The sequence below is a fragment of the Platichthys flesus genome, chromosome 7 (assembly GCF_949316205.1).
Source record: "Platichthys flesus chromosome 7, fPlaFle2.1, whole genome shotgun sequence".
In the NCBI taxonomy this organism is placed as follows: Eukaryota; Metazoa; Chordata; class Actinopteri; order Pleuronectiformes; family Pleuronectidae; genus Platichthys; species Platichthys flesus.
In genome coordinates, this window is record NC_084951.1 from 10,706,583 (window position 1) to 10,729,681 (window position 23,099).

The window sequence follows — 23,099 nt, forward strand, 5'->3', positions numbered from 1 at the left end:
TCTAATGAACAGATTGAAGCAAGATAACTCGACAGTCTTGTTTTGGTTTTGACATTATTTTTTTTAATGAGTTACTATCAATACGCTACACGTTTACGTTTCATGTGATAGTAACTGTTTCACCAATATTCTGATACAGGATGGTATATCCGCCATTACTATTTTCACATTGTTTATTTAGTCTGTCATGGAGTTGTAGAGTGAATTAGACAGTAGTGATAACATTATAATGTCCACACATCAGTGTTGTAAACACTTCTCCAATTAATTATATAATTATGTTTTCACACTGAGGGAAGTGGAGAGACTTGATGTGGACTGTTATCAACAGCTCTGTGGGAGATCATCACCTTGAATATTACAGATGAGGTAGAAAGACATTTTATCTATGTGTACAATGTTGTATTTCTTTGTCACGTTTTATCAAAAGCGATTTAAAGTATGTGCATTTAACCATTAGGATACAAACCCAGACCCTAGTACATCGGTTCTAGCTGAAATAAGTAGTGCTTCATAAACAACACAAAACATTCATAACAGTACGCTTCTGCTCCTCATTAATGCAGCTCCTGATGTCCCCAGCAGCAACATGGTGGAGATCTGCAGCTTCATGCTGGTCAACTGGAAGACAACTGATTAAGATTAAAAGATTAAGATTAAAATCCATTTATTCATCCCAAACACATGCACAGACATGCAAAGGCACACTCATGCAGGTAGGGAAATTTAATCGCTGCTTTTTACCCATCTGGTGCAGGACACACAGAGCAGTGAGCGACCATGTACAGCGCTCGGGGGAGCAGATGTTGGGGGAGTGAGGTGCCTTGCTCATGGGCACTAGAGAGGGTAGGGAGACTCTTGGATTTTTGGACAGATCAATCCAGGTTCGACTTTTGTTGTCTCTCCATGGAGTCGAACCAAAGACGAACCAGAGACCTTCTCTGCCCATAGTCCAAGTTTCTGCCACTCGACCACCGCCTCTCCTCATGCATCATCAAACTAGTAATCTACACATCATTCCATGCGTTGCTCCCTTAACTACAGATGGCCTGCGAATGTCATGGAGTTTTACAGTGAATTAGACAGTTTAGGTATGATTTTAATCTCCACACATCAGTGTTGTAAACAGTTCTCAAATTAATTATAGAATTATGTTTTCACACTGAGAGAAGTGGAAAGACTTGATTTGGACTGTTATCAATAGGTCTGTGGGAGATTATCACCTTGAATAGTACTGATGAGGTAGAAAGACATTTTATGTATTTGTACAATGTTGTATTTCTTTCAGCACTTTTATCAGAAGGGACTTAAAATATGTACATTTCACCATGAGGATATAAACCAAGACCACAGTACAACAGTTCTATCAGAAATCTGTTGTGCTTTATACACAACACAAAACATTCTTTAACAGTGCGTTTTTTCTCTTCATAGATGAAGAACTGCAGCACCTGATGTCCTCAGCAGCAACATGGTGGAGATCTGATTTGATACACTTTAGATAAGAACCCAGTGTTTTATATTTCTGCTTTGCCATAAGAGACAGAACATGGTCATCACAGCTGTGTCCTTCAGGCTCGTCTGTCCCTAATAAAATGATAGGAAACATGAAAGTGATCGTCATTATTGTAGAGGAAGAGTTACATATGAACAAAGTGTGTAATCTTATTTTCTGTGGATATTCAACTGTGTATTTGAATATGCTTTTGGATTAAAACGTGCACTACCATGACAATGAATGTACAGTATGGAGTTATTTCACATTCAAAGTATTGCATATATTATTTAATACACAATGTATTATGTGCAGTACTTTGCCATGGTTGTTTGTAATTAATGAAAAGAGGTCTGTACCTGAAGTCGGTGTTCAATGTGGTTGAATTCCAGTTGTCTCATGCTGGACATGCTAGAGAAAATTTCAACATAAATATACAAATGTGTAAAGTCATACATGTGCCAGGTTAAGTCCTTAACACACTTTAAATGGTAAAAAAGGAAGTGTATTACTTCAAAGTTAAACAGATCATAATCATTTCAGCTTAGGAAATAGTTAGTGTACATCAGCATCAAATTCTCTATTACACTGTCTGTTCTAATAAAGATACAAGGCTATAATTTATTTATATTTAACAGAACAATTCAGTGAAATCTGCCTGAGATTACAATGTAAACAGTGCAGGCAGCAGAACGTTTAGCTTTCTCTGTAAGACATCATAACAATACTCTGAATAAAGAGCTTTGGAAGTTGAATTCCCCTTTAAACATCTGCTCTTAAAATACAGATGTGACTTTAAATACGCACGTTTCAATTGATCACTGTAAGTCTGTTTCAGTAGAATAACTAACTGTGTAACATTGTCAAGTCAAATGCCTTGGCGAGTGAAACCATTTTATAGCAATAGATATCCTGATGGAGCTAATTCACCGGACACACACAGTCTCCTGTCTCAGATTTAACCTCATAAACTAACGCATGCCACTGCTGGGCGGACCTACTCATGTCGGTTCATATCGGTGTGTGTCGGTAATAGTGCCGTTCGCATTAAACAGGAGTTAATGCCCCAGATCGGAGTTCGTATTTAGCCTCCATGCTAACGGACGTTAGCTCGAATGCATGGTACTAAAACACCCTGCGAATCACTTCTACACATCTAAATAAAATACTGAGCTTGACTTACCACAGAAACGGGAGCGCAGACGTCTTTAACGTGTCCGTCAGCAGAACAAGCAAAACATCAAACTGTGTTATTCATCCGATACTGAGTGGGAGGTTTCGAAAGTCTCGAGTTGTGTTCAATGACACAGGAAAAAGTAAGGAGAAGGGAGGGCGCAGCTCACTGTGACGTCACGTAAATTTCAAACCACTATATCGCTTATTATAGCGATATAGAGGTAGTTACGAAAAAGTTCACCCCCTCAGAGTTTTAATGAAGGAAGAACATAGCGATTGAGACTAAAACCAAAGTTTGAATAATGCTGTAAACAGGTTTAATTCTACTCTAAAATTGGGCATTTTAACATGGGATTCAATGGGACTCTCTCCGACGAGCTGATGAACTTTCAAGCCATGCCATTAATAAACCGCATGATAAAAAGTCACAATAATCTTATGGCTACATTATCAATGTCTTGAGACCCATTAAACAAAGTTTGACATGGTTTTGCATATTGGATGAGCAGGAATACATCAGAGTGTCAGCTATACATTTCCTGCTGCCACCAGGGGGCGCTGTCATTTTAAGTCACGATTTCTGTATAGATGTCTTCATATCGCAACTATTGTCTTATGTGTCTAGTTTGGACTTGATTAGACAAAATATGTCCAAGATACAGAAGCTCGTGTTTTAGTGCGTTTCACCGAAGTCTCATCAAACTTTAGCGCCACGCCACAATCACACGGTTTGACGAAAAGTCGATCTTTCAATAACTTTAGATCTTCATTTTGTTGTGATGACAGTCGTCTAAATATTAAGTTGATTTGATAAAAGCTGTACGACTAGTATATAAAAACATAAAACGTGACAAAAACAAGACTTTTCCTGCTGTCACCAGGGGGCGCTGTCACTTTAAGTCACGATTTCTGTATAGATGTCTTCATATCTCTACTCTTGTCTTATGTGTGTAGTTTGGACTCGATAGGACAAAATAAGTCTGAGATATAGAAGCCCGTGTTTTGATGGCGTTTAATCAAACTTTAACGCCACACCACGGTCAGACGGTTTTGCTAAAACGTAATCCTTCAATAACTTTAGATCTCCAATTTGTTGTGATGACGATCGTCTAAATTTGAAGTTGATCTGATGAAAGCTGTACGACAAGTACATCAAAGAAAAAATATGGAATATGACCAAAATGGCCACTAAAGTCAAACTGGCGGGCTTCCTGTTGCGTTATTCATAATGCACTGATGGACTTTTTTGTGCATCTAGTCATGATACACAATAATCTTTGTTTTTTTTGAGGATCGGTGAATGCTAAATGAGGGGCTTTTCCGTAGGTGGCGCTCTTTAGCCATTTTGCCACGCCCTTTTCAAAATACTCCAGAATACGTAATTTTACGCCGCCTTCGAATTTACTGCAAACTCCTACAACTTTTTGAGCACATTAAAGCCCTCAAAAAGCCAATTCATTTCAGCTAAGAAAAATAATAATAATAATAACTAGGGCTACGTTGTAGCACTAACGGGCCCGAGCACAGGCAATTTCAAGTCTGTTGCGGTCGGGGAAGAGAGAACGTTCGATGACCAAGCGCTCGTCTCAGCGTTGCATGCATTTGCGCACTGCTGCGATATAAACGCTTCACTTCCTGTAGCCAGCAGGTGGCGCTATGATTTTAAGTCATGGTGTCTTTGTTGATGTCATCAGGTCGCGCTTCTTGTCTTACATGTGTAGTTTGAACTCGATTGGACCAAATATGTCCAAGATACAGAAGCTTGTGTTTTGATGGCGTTTAGTCACATTTTGACGCCTCGCCACGGTCACACGGTGTGGCGAAAAATTGATCTTTCAATAACTTTAGATCTCCATCTTGTTGTGATGACACTCGTCTAAATTTTGAGTTGATCTGATGAAAGCTCTCCAAGAAGTACTTGAAAATAAAAAACATGGAATATGGTCCAAATAGAAAATGGCGGGGTTCCTGTTGCGTTTTTCAAATTGCTCCGAGCGCGTTTTTTGTGCATCTGGTGATGATACACAACTGTCTTCAATTTCGTGAGGATCAGTGAATTCTAAATGAGGTGTTTCTCCATAAATGAGGGGAAGCTCCGTTGGTTGCGCTGTTGAGCCATTTTGCCACGCCCATTCTTTAAAACCATCTGAATATCTTCAAGGGAGGGGGGCTGATGATACACACATGTAGTTTGAGGGAGATGGACCCATGAACACGGAAGTTAAAGCGTTTTCGTGTGTCATGGCGAGCTGATGTGACGCCCCGCCACAGTCAGACAGTGTGACGAAAAGTTGTTTCTTTGATAACTTTAGATCTCCATCTTGTTGTGATGACGCTCGTCTAAATTTTCAGTTGATGTGATGAAAGCTGTACGAGAAGTATATCAAAGTAAAAGATTATGGAATATGACCAAAATGGCCACGAAATCGAAAATGGCGTGCTTCCTGTTGCGTTTTTCATATTGCTCCGAGCGCGTTTTTTGTGCATCTGGTGATGATACACAACTGTCTTCAATTTCGTGCGGATCAGTGAATGCTAAATGAGGTGTTTCTCCGTAAATGAGGGAAAGCACCATTGGTGGCGCTGTTGAGCCATTTTGCCACACCCATTTCCAAATACCCCAGATTACGTAAATTTTCACGAGGCCCATAATCTGCCCTATAGATGTTGAATGCATTCTGTAGTGAGAACACATTCAAGCACATGTCCTACACCTCCATGAGAGGGGGGAGGGGTGAGAAGGGGGAGGGATGAGAGGGGTGAAAGGGGGTGGGGTAAGATGGGGGCGGGGTGAGAGGGGGGCGGGGCCTTAAAAACAGGTTGATCTGAGGAGGTCTGTTTTAGACAGAGTAAAAAGGTGCTGTTTTAAATTATCCTTGGGGTATTTTTACCAAAATATTTTACAGACATTTCATTAAGACCCCAAGGAACCATATCAACTGTGTTGAAATGGAAATAATATGTCCCCTTTAAAGCGAATATGTCCCCTTTAAGCGGTTTCGTGTGTCATGGTGAGCTGATTTGACGCCCCGCCACAGTCAGACGGTGTGTCGAAAAGTTGTTTCTTTGATAACTTTAGATCTCCATCTTGTTGTGATGCCACCCGTCTAAATTTTAAATTGATGTGATGAAAGCTCTCCGACAAATAAATCAAAGCGCACGATGTACAAAAACAAGACATTTCCTGATGCCACCAGGGGGCGCTTTCCTTTTAAGTCATGATTTCTAGGTAGATGTCTTCCGGTCGCGACTCTTGTCTTATATGTGTAGTTTGGAGTCGATTGGACAAAATATGTCTAAGTTACAGAAGCTTGCTTATATTGGCGTTTAGTCGAACTTTGAGACCTCACCACGGTCACACGGTGTGATGAAAAGTTTAAATATTGATAACTTTAGATCTTCATCTTGTTTTGTAGAGTCTCATCTAATTTTTAAGTTGATCTGATGAAAGCTCTCCGAGTAGTACATAAAAACATAACACGTCTTAAAAACAAGACATTTCCTGTTGCCCCCAGGGGGCGCTGTGATTGTAAGTCACAATTTCTGCACCGATGTCTTCTGGTCGCGATTCTTGTCGTATGTGTCTAGTTTGGACTCAATTGGACAAAATATGTCTGAAATATGGAAGCTTGTGTTTTGATGGCGTTTCATCAAACTTTAACGCCACACCACGGTCAGACGGTTTTGCTAAAACGTAATCCTTCAATAACTTTAGATCTCCAATTTGTTGTGATGACGATCGTCTAAATTTGAAGTTGATCTGATGAAAGCTGTACGACAAGTACATCAAAGAAAAAATATGGAATATGACCGAAATGGCCACTAAAGTCAAACTGGCGGGCTTCCTGCTGCGTTATTCATAATGCACTGATGGACTTTTTTGTGCATCTTGTCATGAGACACAATAGTCTATGTTTTTTTTGAGGATCGGTGAATGCTAAATGAGGGGCTTTTCCGTAGGTGGCGCTCTTGAGCCATTTTGCCACGCCCTTTTCAAAATACTTCAGAAAACGTAAACTTGCGCACATTTGTAATTTACTGTACACTTTAGAAACTTTTTGAGCACGTTAAAGCCCTCAAAAAGCCAATTCACTGAGCGAAGAAAAATAATAATAATAATAATCTTTTCAATTTCAATAGGTCCTCTCACCGATTTCGGTGCTCGGGCCCTAATAATAATAATCATTTCAATTTCAATAGGGCCTCCCACCGATTTCGGTGCTCGGGCCCTAATAATAATAATAACTAGAGGTAAGTAACCTTGAAACTATCCAACATAACCTATTGCTTTATCTATCATCATATGCTTACATGCCTCAAGTTTTTTGTAATATGTAATTGTTATAAAAGTTACCGTTTATTTATCACGTCTAATGAACAGATTGAAGCAAGATAACTCGACAGTCTTGTTTTGGTTTTGACATTATTTTTTTTAATGAGTTACTATCAATACGCTACACGTTTACGTTTCATGTGATAGTAACTGTTTCACCAATATTCTGATACAGGATGGTATATCCGCCATTACTATTTTCACATTGTTTATTTAGTCTGTCATGGAGTTGTAGAGTGAATTAGACAGTAGTGATAACATTATAATGTCCACACATCAGTGTTGTAAACACTTCTCCAATTAATTATATAATTATGTTTTCACACTGAGGGAAGTGGAGAGACTTGATGTGGACTGTTATCAACAGCTCTGTGGGAGATCATCACCTTGAATATTACAGATGAGGTAGAAAGACATTTTATCTATGTGTACAATGTTGTATTTCTTTGTCACGTTTTATCAAAAGCGATTTAAAGTATGTGCATTTAACCATTAGGATACAAACCCAGACCCTAGTACATCGGTTCTAGCTGAAATAAGTAGTGCTTCATAAACAACACAAAACATTCATAACAGTACGCTTCTGCTCCTCATTAATGCAGCTCCTGATGTCCCCAGCAGCAACATGGTGGAGATCTGCAGCTTCATGCTGGTCAACTGGAAGACAACTGATTAAGATTAAAAGATTAAGATTAAAATCCATTTATTCATCCCAAACACATGCACAGACATGCAAAGGCACACTCATGCAGGTAGGGAAATTTAATCGCTGCTTTTTACCCATCTGGTGCAGGACACACAGAGCAGTGAGCGACCATGTACAGCGCTCGGGGGAGCAGATGTTGGGGGAGTGAGGTGCCTTGCTCATGGGCACTAGAGAGGGTAGGGAGACTCTTGGATTTTTGGACAGATCAATCCAGGTTCGACTTTTGTTGTCTCTCCATGGAGTCGAACCAAAGACGAACCAGAGACCTTCTCTGCCCATAGTCCAAGTTTCTGCCACTCGACCACCGCCTCTCCTCATGCATCATCAAACTAGTAATCTACACATCATTCCATGCGTTGCTCCCTTAACTACAGATGGCCTGCGAATGTCATGGAGTTTTACAGTGAATTAGACAGTTTAGGTATGATTTTAATCTCCACACATCAGTGTTGTAAACAGTTCTCAAATTAATTATAGAATTATGTTTTCACACTGAGAGAAGTGGAAAGACTTGATTTGGACTGTTATCAATAGGTCTGTGGGAGATTATCACCTTGAATAGTACTGATGAGGTAGAAAGACATTTTATGTATTTGTACAATGTTGTATTTCTTTCAGCACTTTTATCAGAAGGGACTTAAAATATGTACATTTCACCATGAGGATATAAACCAAGACCACAGTACAACAGTTCTATCAGAAATCTGTTGTGCTTTATACACAACACAAAACATTCTTTAACAGTGCGTTTTTTCTCTTCATAGATGAAGAACTGCAGCACCTGATGTCCTCAGCAGCAACATGGTGGAGATCTGATTTGATACACTTTAGATAAGAACCCAGTGTTTTATATTTCTGCTTTGCCATAAGAGACAGAACATGGTCATCACAGCTGTGTCCTTCAGGCTCGTCTGTCCCTAATAAAATGATAGGAAACATGAAAGTGATCGTCATTATTGTAGAGGAAGAGTTACATATGAACAAAGTGTGTAATCTTATTTTCTGTGGATATTCAACTGTGTATTTGAATATGCTTTTGGATTAAAACGTGCACTACCATGACAATGAATGTACAGTATGGAGTTATTTCACATTCAAAGTATTGCATATATTATTTAATACACAATGTATTATGTGCAGTACTTTGCCATGGTTGTTTGTAATTAATGAAAAGAGGTCTGTACCTGAAGTCGGTGTTCAATGTGGTTGAATTCCAGTTGTCTCATGCTGGACATGCTAGAGAAAATTTCAACATAAATATACAAATGTGTAAAGTCATACATGTGCCAGGTTAAGTCCTTAACACACTTTAAATGGTAAAAAAGGAAGTGTATTACTTCAAAGTTAAACAGATCATAATCATTTCAGCTTAGGAAATAGTTAGTGTACATCAGCATCAAATTCTCTATTACACTGTCTGTTCTAATAAAGATACAAGGCTATAATTTATTTATATTTAACAGAACAATTCAGTGAAATCTGCCTGAGATTACAATGTAAACAGTGCAGGCAGCAGAACGTTTAGCTTTCTCTGTAAGACATCATAACAATACTCTGAATAAAGAGCTTTGGAAGTTGAATTCCCCTTTAAACATCTGCTCTTAAAATACAGATGTGACTTTAAATACGCACGTTTCAATTGATCACTGTAAGTCTGTTTCAGTAGAATAACTAACTGTGTAACATTGTCAAGTCAAATGCCTTGGCGAGTGAAACCATTTTATAGCAATAGATATCCTGATGGAGCTAATTCACCGGACACACACAGTCTCCTGTCTCAGATTTAACCTCATAAACTAACGCATGCCACTGCTGGGCGGACCTACTCATGTCGGTTCATATCGGTGTGTGTCGGTAATAGTGCCGTTCGCATTAAACAGGAGTTAATGCCCCAGATCGGAGTTCGTATTTAGCCTCCATGCTAACGGACGTTAGCTCGAATGCATGGTACTAAAACACCCTGCGAATCACTTCTACACATCTAAATAAAATACTGAGCTTGACTTACCACAGAAACGGGAGCGCAGACGTCTTTAACGTGTCCGTCAGCAGAACAAGCAAAACATCAAACTGTGTTATTCATCCGATACTGAGTGGGAGGTTTCGAAAGTCTCGAGTTGTGTTCAATGACACAGGAAAAAGTAAGGAGAAGGGAGGGCGCAGCTCACTGTGACGTCACGTAAATTTCAAACCACTATATCGCTTATTATAGCGATATAGAGGTAGTTACGAAAAAGTTCACCCCCTCAGAGTTTTAATGAAGGAAGAACATAGCGATTGAGACTAAAACCAAAGTTTGAATAATGCTGTAAACAGGTTTAATTCTACTCTAAAATTGGGCATTTTAACATGGGATTCAATGGGACTCTCTCCGACGAGCTGATGAACTTTCAAGCCATGCCATTAATAAACCGCATGATAAAAAGTCACAATAATCTTATGGCTACATTATCAATGTCTTGAGACCCATTAAACAAAGTTTGACATGGTTTTGCATATTGGATGAGCAGGAATACATCAGAGTGTCAGCTATACATTTCCTGCTGCCACCAGGGGGCGCTGTCATTTTAAGTCACGATTTCTGTATAGATGTCTTCATATCGCAACTATTGTCTTATGTGTCTAGTTTGGACTTGATTAGACAAAATATGTCCAAGATACAGAAGCTCGTGTTTTAGTGCGTTTCACCGAAGTCTCATCAAACTTTAGCGCCACGCCACAATCACACGGTTTGACGAAAAGTCGATCTTTCAATAACTTTAGATCTTCATTTTGTTGTGATGACAGTCGTCTAAATATTAAGTTGATTTGATAAAAGCTGTACGACTAGTATATAAAAACATAAAACGTGACAAAAACAAGACTTTTCCTGCTGTCACCAGGGGGCGCTGTCACTTTAAGTCACGATTTCTGTATAGATGTCTTCATATCTCTACTCTTGTCTTATGTGTGTAGTTTGGACTCGATAGAACAAAATAAGTCTGAGATATAGAAGCCCGTGTTTTGATGGCGTTTAATCAAACTTTAACGCCACACCACGGTCAGACGGTTTTGCTAAAACGTAATCCTTCAATAACTTTAGATCTCCAATTTGTTGTGATGACGATCGTCTAAATTTGAAGTTGATCTGATGAAAGCTGTACGACAAGTACATCAAAGAAAAAATATGGAATATGACCAAAATGGCCACTAAAGTCAAACTGGCGGGCTTCCTGTTGCGTTATTCATAATGCACTGATGGACTTTTTTGTGCATCTAGTCATGATACACAATAATCTTTGTTTTTTTTGAGGATCGGTGAATGCTAAATGAGGGGCTTTTCCGTAGGTGGCGCTCTTTAGCCATTTTGCCACGCCCTTTTCAAAATACTCCAGAATACGTAATTTTACGCCGCCTTCGAATTTACTGCAAACTCCTACAACTTTTTGAGCACATTAAAGCCCTCAAAAAGCCAATTCATTTAAGCTAAGAAAAATAATAATAATAATAATAATAATAATCATTTCAATTTCAATAGGGCCTCCCACCGATTTCGGTGCTCGGGCCCTAATAATAATAAAAATCCTTACAGATTCAATAGGGCCTCTCACCATTCGGTGCTCGGGCCCTAACTAGGGCTACGTTGTAGCACTTGCGGGCCCGAGCACCCGCATGTTGAAGCCTGTTGCGGTCGGTGGAGAGAGCGATCGATGACCAAGCGCACATCATCGATCGAGCATGCACTTCTCCACGTTGCATGCGTTTTGCGCTCTGCGGCAGTAGGTTTGCCAGTAGGTGGCGCCATCACTATTATTACGCACAGACATATATATCTGTTCATGTAGGCGCTCTGATGTAGCGTGAGCAATTTTGTGTCAATTGGACAATGTTAACACAACTTAATTTTCTTATGATCAGTAGGTGGCGCTATGACCCTGAACTAATATTTATATGTGGAGCTGTTCAGATCAGTATTGTGATCATAGGTCAGTAGTTTGGAGCCGGTTGGATAATGCAGAGTGGATTAACAAAGTACTTCCTGTTTCCTGGCGAATCAGTAGGTGGCGCTATGACACTGAGGAAATATTGACACATAGAGCTGTTCAGGCTTGGACTCTGACCATGTGACAGAAGTTTTGTAGTGATAGGACAATGCACAGTGGAGTTATGATAACATCGTGTCCTTTGGCGAAGGAAAATCCTTCGCCGCACATCAATGTTTACACGGTTTGAGGAAACGTCACAATTCTGACCATGATCTAATGACTTGACTGATCTGATTTGAGCTGTATATTGTAAATCAGCCAGGAGCAGTTCATCAAAGTATAAAACATGTCACTTCCTGTAGCCACCAGGGGGCGCTGTAATTTCAAGTCATAATTTCTGTGTAGATGTCATCAGGATGGCACCCTTGTCTTACATGTCTAGTTTGGACTCGATTGGACAATGTATGTCCGAGATACAGAACCTCGTGTTTTGATGGCGTTTAATCAAACTCAAGACGCCACGCCACGGTCACACGGTGTGACGAAAGGTCAGTCTCTTAATCACTTTTTATCTCCATCTTGTTGTGATGGCACTGATCTTAATTTGAAGTTAATCTGATGAAAGCCCTGGGACAAGTGCATCAAGTAAAAATGTGGAATATGGAAAAAAAATGGCCACTTAATCCAAAATGGCGGCCTCCCTGTTTGGTCAAGCATACCTATCCAAGATATTTTTTTGTTTGTTATGAAACGACACATGTCCCAATAGATTTGTATAAATGTCGGCCATCGTAGTGCCGGGGTTGCCCTATAGGGGGCGCTGGTCAGTTTTTTTGCCACGCCCATTTCTTAAAACCATATGAATATCTTCAGGGGGGGGCTGTTGTTACACACATGTAGTTTGAGAGAGATAGAATCATGAACACTGAAGTTACAGCAATTTCGTGTTTCACGGCGAGTTGATGAATTTTAATGGCACGCCATTCATATGGCGTTTGACGAAAAGTCACGGTAATCTTATGTCTTCATTGTCAATGTCTTGGGACCCATTTGATACAGTTTGACATGGTTGAGGTCAGTGGATGAGGAGAAATTCATCCAAGTGTAAGACAAGCAAAAAACAAGACATTTCCTGTTGCCACCAGGGGGCGCTGCGGTTTTAAGTCATCATTTATGCATAGATGTCATCAGGCGGGGACTATTGTCTTACATGTCTAGTTTGGACTTGATTGGAACATGTATGTCCGAGATACAGATGCCCGTGTTTTGATGGCGTGTAACCAATTTTTAACGCCATTTAACGCCATGCCACGGTCACACGGTGTGATAAAAAAAAAATCCCTCAATCATTTTTTATCTCCATCTTGTTTTGATGACACTCATCTGAATTTGAAGTTGATCTGATGAAAGCCCTGGGACAAGTACGTAAAAGTAAAAATGTGGGATATTGCCAAAATGGCCACTAAAAGCAAAATGGCGGACTTCCTGTTGCGTTTTTCATAATGCTCCATGAGACTTTTTTTCATGACTGGTCACGATACACCTATATCCAGATTTTGATGAAAATCCGTTATGTGGAAACCTAGGGGCTGGTTCCAGGGGGCGCTGTAGAGCCATTTTGCCACGCCCAATTCCAATTACTCCAGAATACTAAAATATCCGCAGACCTTGAATTTCCTGCAAAGTTTCATAACTTTTTGAGCATGTCTAGACCCTGAAAAAGCCCCCCAAAGGGAAATAATAATAATAATAATAATAACTAGGGCTACGTTGTAGCACTAACGGGCCCGAGCACAGGCAATTTCAAGTCTGTTGCGGTCGGGGAAGAGAGAACGTTCGATGACCAAGCGCTCGTCTCCACATTGCCTGCGTTTGCCCTGTGCGGCAAGGAAGATCGCTCCACTTCTTCTGGCCAGCCGCTGGTGCTGAACTAGAGGTAAGTAACCTTGAAACTATCCAACATAACCTATTGCTTTATCTATCATCATATGCTTACATGCCTCAAGTTTTTTGTAATATGTAATTGTTATAAAAGTTACCGTTTATTTATCACGTCTAATGAACAGATTGAAGCAAGATAACTCGACAGTCTTGTTTTGGTTGTGACATTATTTTTTTTAATGAGTTACTATCAATACGCTACACGTGTACGTTTCATGTGATAGTAACTGTTTCACCAATATTCTGATACAGGATGGTATATCCGCCATTACTATTTTCACATCGTTTATTTAGTCTGTCATGGAGTTGTAGAGTGAATTAGACAGTAGTGATAACATTATAATGTCCACACATCAGTGTTGTAAACACTTCTCCAATTAATTATATAATTATGTTTTCACACTGAGGGAAGTGGAGAGACTTGATGTGGACTGTTATCAACAGCTCTGTGGGAGATCATCACCTTGAATATTACAGATGAGGTAGAAAGACATTTTATCTATGTGTACAATGTTGTATTTCTTTGTCACGTTTTATCAAAAGCGATTTAAAGTATGTGCATTTAACCATTAGGATACAAACCCAGACCCTAGTACATCGGTTCTAGCTGAAATAAGTAGTGCTTCATAAACAACACAAAACATTCATAACAGTACGCTTCTGCTCCTCATTAATGCAGCTCCTGATGTCCCCAGCAGCAACATGGTGGAGATCTGCAGCTTCATGCTGGTCAACTGGAAGACAACTGATTAAGATTAAAAGATTAAGATTAAAATCCATGTATTCATCCAAAACACATGCACAGACATGCAAAGGCACACTCATGCAGGTAGGGACATTTAATCGCTGCTTTTTACCCATCTGGTGCAGGACACACAGAGCAGTGAGCGACCATGTACGGCGCTCGGGGGAGCAGATGTTGGGGGAGTGAGGTGCCTTGCTCATGGGCACTAGAGAGGGTAGGGAGACTCTTGGATTTTTGGACAGATCAATCCAGGTTCGACTTTTGTTGTCTCTCCATGGAGTCGAACCAAAGACGAACCAGAGACCTTCTCTGCCCATAGTCCAAGTTTCTGCCACTCGACCACCGCCTCTCCTCATGCATCATCAAACTAGTAATCTACACATCACTCCATGCGTTGCTCCCTTAACTACAGATGGCCTGCGAATGTCATGGAGTTTTACAGTGAATTAGACAGTTTAGGTATGATTTTAATCTCCACACATCAGTGTTGTAAACAGTTCTCAAATTAATTATAGAATTATGTTTTCACACTGAGAGAAGTGGAAAGACTTGATTTGGACTGTTATCAATAGGTCTGTGGGAGATTATCACCTTGAATAGTACTGATGAGGTAGAAAGACATTTTATGTATTTGTACAATGTTGTATTTCTTTCAGCACTTTTATCAGAAGGGACTTAAAATATGTACATTTCACCATGAGGATATAAACCAAGACCACAGTACAACAGTTCTATCAGAAATCTGTTGTGCTTTATACACAACACAAAACATTCTTTAACAGTGCGTTTTTTCTCTTCATAGATGAAGAACTGCAGCACCTGATGTCCTCAGCAGCAACATGGTGGAGATCTGATTTGATACACTTTAGATAAGAACCCAGTGTTTTATATTTCTGCTTTGCCATAAGAGACAGAACATGGTCATCACAGCTGTGTCCTTCAGGCTCGTCTGTCCCTAATAAAATGATAGGAAACATGAAAGTGATCGTCATTATTGTAGAGGAAGAGTTACATATGAACAAAGTGTGTAATCTTATTTTCTGTGGATATTCAACTGTGTATTTGAATATGCTTTTGGATTAAAACGTGCACTACCATGACAATGAATGTTTTTAATGGAGCTATTTCACATTAAAAGTATTGCATTATAATTTAATACATTATGTATTATGTGCAATACTTTGATTGTTTTTAAGTAATGAAATCAGGTCTGTACCTGGAGTCAGTGTTCAGTCTGGTTGGATTCAAGTTGTGTGTCAAGTTGGACCTTCTAGAGGAACATGAAACCAATACACAGATATGTAAAGTCATACATGGGCCAGGTTAAGTAATTAACAGACTTTTAAATGGTAAAAATAAAATATTAGTTCAAAGTTAATCAGAGCATAATCATTTCAGATTAGGAAATAGGTAGTGCATATAAGCCCACAACTCTGTATGACACTGTCTGTTCTAGTAAAGTTACAAGGCTATGACTTACTCATATTTAACAAAAGAATTCAGTGAAGTCTGTCTGAGATTAACGATTTAAATACTGAAGGTGGGAGACACGGTTATTTTTCACTGTAACACGTGACAGGACATCAACACCGTGACTCTGAATAAAGAGCCTTAAAAGACGTAGTGCTCCTTTGAACAGCTGCTCTTACAATGTGTAGCAAGTGCTAAATCTCCATTAGTATAATAGTAACAAAAATCACCCTTTACATAATTGAACATATATTTTCCATGTGAACCCCTTTAACACAGTTCAATTCAGGAGCAAAATATAATTTATACAGTATTTATTAGAGCTAGTATTAGTAAACAGATCAAACAAATGCAGTACAACACATCACATATCCACAGTGTCTCTTTTGCTTATCATCACAGTCAGTCAGAAGTGTCCGTTTAACTTACGTAGCAGTTGAGAGATGCTTCGTTGGAGCTAGCAGGAGCTAGCTCATAGCCAGTGCTGCTGTTGAGAGCGGCAGAGTTCACACAGGAAAAGACACGACGGACGGGGGAAAAAAGCTTTGAGTGCGTCCCACACTCTAACCTGCTGAGCTAACAACGTCCACAGTGACTCCGCCGCCGTCCTCTCATCCAGACTCGCCAACCGTTCTCCGGTTCTTCGTGATACACAGCTCCGCAGCTTGTGACGACGTAACTTTTTTCAAAGTCTCATGAGGCGTTCACTTGCAGCTGTGTTAAATGCAGCTTCGTTTGTCATGGCGAGTTGAAGAAGTCTGCTGCAAAGCTATGAATAATCCGCATGATGAAAACTCACAGCAATGTTATGCCTACATTATCAATATATTGAGACCCATTTGACACAGTTTGACATGGTTTAGCAAAGTGAATGAGGAGAAATACATCCAAGTGTGAGACGTAACAAACCGAAAGCGGTCTCATGCTGCGTTCAGGGTAACTCTGTTAAAATGGGTTTCATTGGTCATGGTGAGCTGATGAACTTTGATGCCACGCCATTAACAATCTGCATGATGAAAAGTCACAATAATGTTATGCCTACATTATCAATATCTTGAGACCAATTTGACACAGTTTGACATGGTTTAGTAAAGTGGCTGGAGGGAAATACATCAAAGAGTAAGATGACCAAAACAAGACATTTCCTGATGCCACCAGGGGGCGCTTTCCTTTTAAGTCATGATTTCTAGGTAGATGTCTTCCGGTCGCGACTCTTGTCTTATATGTGTAGTTTGGAGTCGATTGGACAAAATATGTCTAAGTTACAGAAGCTCGCTTATATTGGCGTTTAGTCGAACTTTGAGACCTCACCACGGTCACACGGTATGATGAAAAGTTTAAATTCTGATAACTTTAGATCTTCATCTTGTTTTGTAGAGTCTCATCTAATTTTTAAGTTGATCTGATGAAAGCTGTCTGAGTAGTACATAAAAACATAACACGTACCAAAACAAGACATTTTGTGTTACCACCAGGGGGCGCTGTGATTGTAAGTCACAATTTCTGCACCCATGTCTTCTGGTGGCGACTCTTGTCGAATGTGTCTAGTTTGGACTCAATTGGACAAAATATGTCTGAAATATGGAAGCTTGTGTTTTGATGGCGTTTCATCAAACTTTAACGCCACACCACGGTCAGACGGTTTTGCTAAAACGTAATCCTTCAATAACTTTAGATCTCCAATTTGTTGTGATGACGATCGTCTAAATTTGAAGTTGATCTGATGAAAGCTGTACGACAAGTACATCAAAGAAAAAATATGGAATATGACCAAAATGGCCACTAAAGTCAAACTGGCGGGCTTCCTGTTGCGTTATTCATAATGCACTGATGGACTTTTTTGTGCATCTAGTCATGATACACAATAATCTTTGTTTTTTTTGAGGATCGGTGAATGCTAAATGAGGGGCTTTTCCGTAGGTGGCGCTCTTGAGCCATTTTGCCACGCCCTTTTCAAAATACTCCAGAATACGTAAACTTGCACACATTTGTAATTTACTGTACACTTTAGAAACTTTTTGAGCACGTTAAAGCCCTCAAAAAGCCAATTCACTGAGCGAAGAAAAATAATAATAATAACTAGGGCTACGTTGTAGCACTAACGGGCCCGAGCACAGGCAATTTCAAGTCTGTTGCGGTCGGGGAAGAGAGAACGTTCGATGACCAAGCGCTCGTCTCCACATTGCCTGCGTTTGCCCTGTGCGGCAAGGAAGATCGCTCCACTTCTTCTGGCCAGCCGCTGGTGCTGAACTAGAGGTAAGTAACCTTGAAACTATCCAACATAACCTATTGCTTTATCTATCATCATATGCTTACATGCCTCAAGTTTTTTGTAATATGTAATTGTTATAAAAGTTACCGTTTATTTATCACGTCTAATGAACAGATTGAAGCAAGATAACTCGACAGTCTTGTTTTGGTTGTGACATTATTTTTTTTAATGAGTTACTATCAATACGCTACACGTGTACGTTTCATGTGATAGTAACTGTTTCACCAATATTCTGATACAGGATGGTATATCCGCCATTACTATTTTCACATCGTTTATTTAGTCTGTCATGGAGTTGTAGAGTGAATTAGACAGTAGTGATAAGATTATAATGTCCACACATCAGTGTTGTAAACACTTCTCCAATTAATTATATAATTATGTTTTCACACTGAGGGAAGTGGAGAGACTTGATGTGGACTGTTATCAACAGCTCTGTGGGAGATCATCACCTTGAATATTACAGATGAGGTAGAAAGACATTTTATCTATGTGTACAATGTTGTATTTCTTTGTCACGTTTTATCAAAAGCGATTTAAAGTATGTGCATTTAACCATTAGGATACAAACCCAGACCCTAGTACATCGGTTCTAGCTGAAATAAGTAGTGCTTCATAAACAACACAAAACATTCATAACAGTACGCTTCTGCTCCTCATTAATGCAGCTCCTGATGTCCCCAGCAGCAACATGGTGGAGATCTGCAGCTTCATGCTGGTCAACTGGAAGACAACTGATTAAGATTAAAAGATTAAGATTAAAATCCATGTATTCATCCAAAACACATGCACAGACATGCAAAGGCACACTCATGCAGGTAGGGACATTTAATCGCTGCTTTTTACCCATCTGGTGCAGGACACACAGAGCAGTGAGCGACCATGTACGGCACTCGGGGGAGCAGATGTTGGGGGAGTGAGGTGCCTTGCTCATGGGCACTAGAGAGGGTAGGGAGACTCTTGGATTTTTGGACAGATCAATCCAGGTGCGACTTTTGTTGTCTCTCCATGGAGTCGAACCAAAGACGAACCAGAGACCTTCTCTGCCCATAGTCCAAGTTTCTGCCACTCGACCACCGCCTCTCCTCATGCATCATCAAACTAGTAATCTACACATCACTCCATGCGTTGCTCCCTTAACTACAGATGGCCTGCGAATGTCATGGAGTTTTACAGTGAATTAGACAGTTTAGGTATGATTTTAATCTCCACACATCAGTGTTGTAAACAGTTCTCAAATTAATTATAGAATTATGTTTTCACACTGAGAGAAGTGGAAAGACTTGATTTGGACTGTTATCAATAGGTCTGTGGGAGATTATCACCTTGAATAGTACTGATGAGGTAGAAAGACATTTTATGTATTTGTACAATGTTGTATTTCTTTCAGCACTTTTATCAGAAGGGACTTAAAATATGTACATTTCACCATGAGGATATAAACCAAGACCACAGTACAACAGTTCTATCTGAAATCTGTTGTGCTTTATACACAACACAAAACATTCTTTAACAGTGCGTTTTTTCTCTTCATAGATGAAGAACTGCAGCACCTGATGTCCTCAGCAGCAACATGGTGGAGATCTGATTTGATACACTTTAGATAAGAACCCAGTGTTTTATATTTCTGCTTTGCCATAAGAGACAGAACATGGTCATCACAGCTGTGTCCTTCAGGCTCGTCTGTCCCTAATAAAATGATAGGAAACATGAAAGTGATCGTCATTATTGTAGAGGAAGAGTTACATATGAACAAAGTGTGTAATCTTATTTTCTGTGGATATTCAACTGTGTATTTGAATATGCTTTTGGATTAAAACGTGCACTACCATGACAATGAATGTTTTTAATGGAGCTATTTCACATTAAAAGTATTGCATTATAATTTAATACATTATGTATTATGTGCAATACTTTGATTGTTTTTAAGTAATGAAATCAGGTCTGTACCTGGAGTCAGTGTTCAGTCTGGTTGGATTCAAGTTGTGTGTCAAGTTGGACCTTCTAGAGGAACATGAAACCAATACACAGATATGTAAAGTCATACATGGGCCAGGTTAAGTAATTAACAGACTTTTAAATGGTAAAAATAAAATATTAGTTCAAAGTTAATCAGAGCATAATCATTTCAGATTAGGAAATAGGTAGTGCATATAAACCCACAACTCTGTATGACACTGTCTGTTCTAGTAAAGTTACAAGGCTATGACTTACTCATATTTAACAAAAGAATTCAGTGAAGTCTGTCTGAGATTAACGATTTAAATACTGAAGGTGGGAGACACGGTTATTTTTCACTGTAACACGTGACAGGACATCAACACCGTGACTCTGAATAAAGAGCCTTAAAAGACGTAGTGCTCCTTTGAACAGCTGCTCTTACAATGTGTAGCAAGTGCTAAATCTCCATTAGTATAATAGTAACAAAAATCACCCTTTACATAATTGAACATATATTTTCCATGTGAACCCCTTTAACACAGTTCAATTCAGGAGCAAAATATAATTTATACAGTATTTATTAGAGCTAGTATTAGTAAACAGATCAAACAAATGCAGTACAACACATCACACATCCACAGTGTCTCTTTTGCTTATCATCACAGTCAGTCAGAAGTGTCCGTTTAACTTACGTAGCAGTTGAGAGATGCTTCGTTGGAGGTAGCAGGAGCTAGCTCATAGCCAGTGCTGCTGTTGAGAGCGGCAGAGTTCACACAGGAAAAGACACGACGGACGGGGGAAAAAAGCTTTGAGTCCCACACTCTAACCTGCTGAGCGAACAACGTCCACAGTGACTCCGCCGCCGTCCTCTCATCCAGACTCGCCAACCGTTCTCCGGTTCTTCGTGATACACAGCTCCGCAGCTTGTGACGACGTAACTCATGAGGCGTTCACTTGCAGCTGTGTTAAATGCAGCTTCGTTTGTCATGGCGAGTTGAAGAAGTCTGCTGCAAAGCTATGAATAATCCGCATGATGAAAACTCACAGCAATGTTATGCCTACATTATCAATATATTGAGACCCATGTGACACAGTTTGACATGGTTTAGCAAAGTGAATGAGGAGAAATACATCCAAGTGTGAGACGTAACAAACCGAAAGCGGTCTCATGCTGCGTTCAGGGTAACTCTGTTAAAATGGGTTTCATAGGTCATGATGAGCTGATGAACTTTGATGCCACGCCATTAACAATCTGCATGATGAAAAGTCACAATAATGTTATGCCTACATTATCAATATCTTGAGACCAATTTGACACAGTTTGACATGGTTTAGTAAAGTGGCTGGAGGGAAATACATCAAAGAGTAAGATGACCAAAACAAGACATTTCCTGATGCCACCAGGGGGCGCTTTCCTTTTAAGTCATGATTTCTAGGTAGATGTCTTCCGGTCGCGACTCTTGTCTTATATGTGTAGTTTGGAGTCGATTGGACAAAATATGTCTAAGTTACAGAAGCTCGCTTATATTGGCGTTTAGTCGAACTTTGAGACCTCACCACGGTCACACGGTATGATGAAAAGTTTAAATTCTGATAACTTTAGATCTTCATCTTGTTTTGTAGAGTCTCATCTAATTTTTAAGTTGATCTGATGAAAGCTGTCTGAGTAGTACATAAAAACATAACACGTACCAAAATAAGACATTTCGCGTTACCACCAGGGGGCGCTGTGATTGTAAGTCACAATTTCTGCACCCATGTCTTCTGGTGGCGACTCTTGTCGAATGTGTCTAGTTTGGACTCAATTGGACAAAATATGTCTGAAATATGGAAGCTTGTGTTTTGATGGCGTTTCATCAAACTTTAACGCCACACCACGGTCAGACGGTTTTGCTAAAACGTAATCCTTCAATAACTTTAGATCTCCAATTTGTTGTGATGACGATCGTCTAAATTTGAAGTTGATCTGATGAAAGCTGTACGACAAGTACATCAAAGAAAAAATATGGAATATGACCAAAATGGCCACTAAAGTCAAACTGGCGGGCTTCCTGTTGCGTTATTCATAATGCACTGATGGACTTTTTTGTGCATCTAGTCATGATACACAATAATCTTTGTTTTTTTTGAGGATCGGTGAATGCTAAATGAGGGGCTTTTCCGTAGGTGGCGCTCTTGAGCCATTTTGCCACGCCCTTTTCAAAATACTCCAGAATACGTAATTTTACGCCGCCTTCGAATTTACTGCAAACTCCTACAACTTTTTGAGCACATTAAAGCCCTCAAAAAGCCAATTCATTTAAGCTAAGAAAAATAATAATAATAATAATAATAATCATTTCAATTTCAATAGGGCCTCCCACCGATTTCGGTGCTCGGGCCCTAATAATCTTTTCAATTTCAATAGGTCCTCTCACCGATTTCGGTGCTCGGGCCCTAATAATAATAATAATAATAAAAATCCTTACAGATTCAATAGGGCCTCTCACCATTCGGTGCTCGGGCCCTAATAATAATAATAATAATAATAATAATAAAAATCCTTACAGATTCAATAGGGCCTCTCACCATTCGGTGCTCGGGCCCTAATAAAAATCCTTACAGATTCAATAGGGCCTCTCACCATTCGGTGCTCGGGCCCTAATAATAATAATAATAATAAAAATCCTTACAGATTCAATAGGGTCTCTCACCATTCGGTGCTCGGGCCCTAATTAATAAAAAAGTTTAAGAGACAAGTTGAGGCTGATGCTCTTTATTTTTGTTTCTGGTTTCACTTTGTACTCAATCGCCTCATCGGTTGTTAATGTTTTATCAGTTTCCTTTAATTCCAGGTGAAGCTAAAAAGTCTGACAGCTCATCAAATGAAGACAACAAAGACTCCAACAAAGCTGCTTGTCAGGTTCCACCAAAGACATTGGACAATGAGAAAGAAACTTAGAAAGAGAATTGAAATCAGAAGCTTCTGAGGTCAAATCTCTCAATGGAAGCAGCGTTGCCTTTGATATCAGCTTCGCCTTTAATAGGGCTGCTATCATAGGCAGCGTCGCGTTTG

At 39.6% G+C, this 23,099-nt stretch overlaps 4 long non-coding RNA genes across 5 annotated transcripts; all 4 read right to left on the reverse strand.

The window, feature by feature from the left end:
* Positions 1-76: 76 nt before the first annotated feature.
* LOC133956287 (uncharacterized) lies at positions 77-2,817 on the reverse strand. The gene is made up of 4 exons (XR_009921112.1): positions 2,679-2,817; positions 1,855-1,906; positions 1,452-1,587; positions 77-632 (listed from the first exon to the last, which is right to left on the reverse strand). It is a non-coding gene; the product is annotated as an uncharacterized LOC133956287 (long non-coding RNA).
* A 4,299-nt stretch (positions 2,818-7,116) lies between these two features.
* Positions 7,117-9,857, reverse strand: LOC133956291 (uncharacterized). Its single transcript, XR_009921113.1, has 4 exons — positions 9,719-9,857; positions 8,895-8,946; positions 8,492-8,627; positions 7,117-7,672 (listed from the first exon to the last, which is right to left on the reverse strand). It is a non-coding gene; the product is annotated as an uncharacterized LOC133956291 (long non-coding RNA).
* Positions 9,858-13,771: 3,914 nt separating this feature from the next.
* On the reverse strand, positions 13,772-16,191 carry LOC133956304 (uncharacterized). Its single transcript, XR_009921121.1, has 3 exons — positions 15,578-16,191; positions 15,181-15,316; positions 13,772-14,361 (listed from the first exon to the last, which is right to left on the reverse strand). It is a non-coding gene; the product is annotated as an uncharacterized LOC133956304 (long non-coding RNA).
* Positions 16,192-18,247: 2,056 nt separating this feature from the next.
* LOC133956296 (uncharacterized) lies at positions 18,248-20,971 on the reverse strand. 2 transcript variants are annotated; one of them, XR_009921115.1, is made up of 4 exons: positions 20,737-20,971; positions 20,054-20,107; positions 19,657-19,792; positions 18,248-18,837 (listed from the first exon to the last, which is right to left on the reverse strand). It is a non-coding gene; the product is annotated as an uncharacterized LOC133956296 (long non-coding RNA). The 2 variants fall into 2 exon arrangements; XR_009921114.1 differs by having other exon boundaries at positions 20,054-20,965.
* Positions 20,972-23,099: the final 2,128 nt, after the last annotated feature.